This window comes from Myotis brandtii, unplaced genomic scaffold (genome assembly GCF_000412655.1).
Source record: "Myotis brandtii unplaced genomic scaffold, ASM41265v1 scaffold209, whole genome shotgun sequence".
NCBI classification, from domain to species: domain Eukaryota; kingdom Metazoa; phylum Chordata; class Mammalia; order Chiroptera; family Vespertilionidae; genus Myotis; species Myotis brandtii.
The window spans coordinates 1,140,384-1,144,779 of NW_005357806.1; the positions used below are offsets into that span (position 1 = coordinate 1,140,384).

Sequence of the window (4,396 nt, forward strand, 5' to 3'; positions counted from 1 at the left end):
GTACCTTTTCCCTGTGTTTTTTCCATGGACCCCAATTCTAAAAAAAATCCCTAAGTCTGCCTATATTTCCCTAAAATTCCTGCTTCATATACATGTAATGGAATATTATTCAGCCATAAGAGAGAAGGAATTCCTACCATTTGCAACAACATGAATGATACATAAGTGTAAAGTTTAATGTAAGGTTTAATCTGAGATGTAAGATTTAATCTGACCAAAGCCAATAAATTGACCAAGACAAGCAGGGTAAGAGCGAAATATCGCGTTTATTGGAAGCTCTCGGGGTGAGGTCCCACGGTCTGGAGGTGCAGGCCGGGGGAGTCACACCCGCCTATGCCTGGCAGAGATTTTTTATGCTGCTGTTGGACCAATCAGGTTTATCTGAGGTAGCTTGTGGCGGGTGATTGATGAGCGGGAAGTTGGTGCAACTGCACCCTGGCCATCTTGAGAAGTCTCCGGTGGTTATTTATTGGCCATCAGCACAACAGGATGCTCTGGTGGGTCCCAGGATGGCAGCTATTGTCCAGCAGGATGTGGCTCGGCAGTTCTGGGTTGTTTTGTCCAACTCAGCGGGTGGGATCAGGAAAGACCCTACTTTCCCAGCCCCAGACCTTACAATAAGGGCATTTTGCTAAGTGAAATAAGCCAGACAGAGAAAGACAAATACTGTACGGTCTCACATGTGAAATTTTTTTCTTTTTTCTTTTCTTTTTTTTTTTTTACATGTGAAATCTTTTTAAAAAGTTTAAAAAGTCAAACTCCTAGAAATAGAACAGAAAAGTGGTTGCCAGGGGATGGAGAGTGGAGAAAATAGAGGTTACTAAAAGGGTACAAACTTTCAGCTACAAGATAATAAGGTCTGAGGTTGTAAAGTAAAACGTGGTGACTATAGTTGATAACTTTGTATTTTAGAAATGAAATTTTCTAAGAGAGTGGAACTTAAATGTTCTCACCATAAAAAAGATAGAACCTTTTCCCAACTTCCACTAGGCCTTTTGCCTTATAAAATTTTGTCTTGGAATCCAGGACAAGAAAATACCTCCTCCTTTTTTTCCTCTTATTCTGCCTTCTCCTCCTCCTCCTATTTCAGTCTTATTGAGGTATAACTGACATAAAACTCATAAGTTTCAACCACTTTTTATAACTATGGGTATTTTAATAAACTGCAGATACACTCTCCATCAGGTGCTACAGAGATGGAAACACACTGCCCAGAACACCCCTGGGAGTCGCCATCTTACAGCCCCACTGAGGCAGCTGCTGTATGATGACTGAGGTCAAACTGGACTCAGCCTCTTTCTTCAAAATGCTTTGACTCCAAGTAAATTGAGAAAGAATGAAGATACATACCAGCTGCACACACTATCTGTCTGCTGTGTTCCAGACAATCCAGGGTGCAGACTGTTGAGTAAAATTTAATGAAAACATATCCACACCTCAGTACTATTCACACACCTCTCTATCGGGGGGCCTCGAGATACCAGAGAGAACCCTTGTCTGAAAATATGAAGACTTAAGTTTCTTGCTCTGAATCAATCACTAAATTGCTGCGTGAGCTCAAGTAAACCACTTAATGGCAATGGCAGTAACTTTTTCTCAGTTGTAAAGAGGATGGAGCTTGGGTTAAGATGTTCTCTAATCCCCTAAGATTATTATTCCTTCTCTTATCCCTTGAGATTATTTTTATGTGTCCGTATCTATCCACTTACAGAAACAAGAGTGATGTGATTTTTGTTTCTTACCTGTTCACTTTATTCTATACAGGCCGACCAGAAGTGAGTGAAAGAGGCTGCTTGCCAGGAGGTGAATGAGAATAGAAATGAAATGAGTCTGGCTTTCAAATGCCAAACGGGTAGCCAAACACTCCTGGATTGATTTGGAATACCAGTAATATCAATTGGTAGGTTAATTGAGGGGTGGGACTAGATCTCAAAACGTGGCCTATTGTTATGTAAAACAGAAGGGATTAACTGGCTCCTTTCCCCCTTCTCTTCAAGTAACTATTGTGGATTTCCTAGAACAGTTCTCAAAGGAATACACCTTATATTATGACCTGGTGTTACAGAGAACCAGAATAAATCAAGCAATGCTCAGAGAGTTTGGAGTTACACTTTATTCACCGCGGTGGGCTTAGAGAAAATGAATTCAAATTCTAAGCAGAGCTGCAAGCAGAACTTCCCTTTTTATGAAAGAGCCAGCTCTATGTGTGCTTAGTGGTTATCTCCTGGTGGCCTTGAAAACTACACAGTTCTACCCAATTAAAAAATGCACCTGGCATGGCATTGAGAGTATTGAGAGTATTGGGCCTACAAGGTCAGACAGTTAAGTTTATCTTCCTCATTATTCAAGCAAGCTAAAGCAGGCTAGAAAGCAAAGTTATATTTTTTTAGAATAAGAGGCCGTCTAAAGAATAGCAGAGAATTCCAAACAGTAGTTTTACAAAATAGGGGTTAGCCTTCTCACTGGGACACATACATACATACATACATACATACATACCTGACTCAATACTTACCCTTACAACATTATGTTATTTCCTATTCTATTATGTTTTGTTTTCTTTGTTGTTTTTTGTTTTGTTTTTTAGAATGAAATACAGGATTTATTTGGAGGTGGGGTGGGCTGGGGTGGGGGAGGAGGCAGCCAGGGTCTAAAGACACCTGGGATGTGAGCAAAGCATAGGCTGACGGTGGGCAGGGATGGGTTTGTAGGCGGCCTGAATTAGACTTCTAACACTCAATCCTAACAGCAGAAACCTAAGGCACAACTCTGAAAATGCTAACTTTCACACAGAAAGTAAGTCAAAAGCTAGACCTAAAGAGGAGGGTTTAGCTCAGTGGTTTTTGACAGAGAAGCAGTATGACCTCTACAAGCAGGTCAGGGGGGAAGGAAGGTCTGGGTTCTGGTGAGAAGTGGCCATCAGCAGGCAGGGCCAGGGATGCTGCATGCTCAGTGAATGACTGTCCTGCCTCAAATACCAGGGGCACCTGGTAATCTACCTGGGACCAAGCAAGGCTGGGAGGGGCACTCTTCCCCTCTGCTACCTCTCTAGTTGGTGCTGATGGCTTGCCAAGAAGTTAAGTACAGCAGTCGGGACTTCAGGAGCTAGGAGAGTCTCAGGAGACCAGCACACAGCTGCTGCTCGGATCCTTTTCCGCTCAGGTGGATGGGCTGCGGCTAATTTATGCTGAGGACGTCCCTCTGGATCTCGTGGCTTAACTGGGTCTGTGAATCACTCAGCTTCTTCAACCCAGAGAGGGCTGAGAGGATGATGGGGCGGGGCTCAGAGAGCCACAGGCCTCCACGTGGTAGTAAAACCTCTCCGGCTTGCTGCTGGGGTCGTGTGAAGTCTGGGACTCATCTTCCTCCAGCTCTGAGTACTCACTCTTTGGCCACTCCTCTGGCTTGGGGTACACTGTGTGCCTCAGGGCATTGTCGGGATCGTATTACAAAGCCACCCCTGCAGTCTGGTTCCACTGAGCATGTTCCTTGCCAAAGCCCTTTGGGGCATAGGCGCGGTCTCAGCTCCTGGCCCTTTCGCAGTTTGACGACGAGGATGTCCGTCCTGGTCCACGTAGTCATTGGGGTCGTTATCTCGGCTCTGGGATGTCACTGGAATGACGGGGGGCTACTGGAGATGAAGGTCTCCGAGATGTGACGTCATGAGTCTGGTCTTCATGGCACCGCATATCCATAATGAACTCCACCGAGCTCTCGGGCAGAACTCACGCGTGCAGCCCCGGAGTACTGCAGCTTGTCCACAATGTCATTGCGAGTGAGGGGGTTCATCCAAGCCTGCGAGGACTGAGGGATTTAAAGAATTGGCGTCCATCTGAGCCCAGTCAATGGCTATTGTGGGCAACGCAGTGATGAAGACCCTTCGAGTAGAATTGGCCACCGCTAGGTCCGTAGTTTCCGTGATGAACTTGACATTCTCGTTGGTGAGCTCCCTGATCCGCACGGTGGGCTGGCTAGCATGCGGCATCGCGCTCAGCCGCCCGGCCGGCAGCCGGCGTCAGCTGTTTTGGTGTTTTAATTCTTGGCTTCCATCAGCATTTTTTAAAGCTTTGTCTTGGGGTGGAGGGCGTGTGGCTAACAGCTGTCTCCTTCTTAGATCTGGGTTGCAGATGTGAGAACAGATGTTTGCTATTCGCTCCAGAACGTCCTGGGCAGGATGCCAATGGGGGTTGTCCTGCTGTGGGTCTTTGAACTGATGGCCCATCTGTCCTGGATCTTGACAGGAGTGGGCGTAGACGTGGGAATGCAGAGAGAAAGCTCATTAAATATGACCTTGTTCTGGGATTCGGAATGTGGCACTGAGTTACCCTGTTGGAGAGGTTATTCTTTTTATTTTTAATATATATATATATTAATATTTTTATTGATTTCAGAAAGG

General features: G+C 45.3%; 1 long non-coding RNA gene and 1 pseudogene across 1 annotated transcript in view; one reads left to right on the forward strand and one right to left on the reverse strand.

Annotated features, from left to right (window-relative positions):
- LOC106725995 overlaps window positions 1-4,396 on the forward strand; it is a 9,320-nt gene that overhangs the window by 4,363 nt on the left and 561 nt on the right. Inside the window, exon 2 of the long non-coding RNA XR_001362010.1 lies at window positions 1,765-1,900. This is a non-coding gene — a long non-coding RNA (uncharacterized LOC106725995). The remainder of the gene's footprint in view (window positions 1-1,764; window positions 1,901-4,396) is intronic.
- On the reverse strand, window positions 2,877-3,985 carry LOC102259203 (annotated as a pseudogene).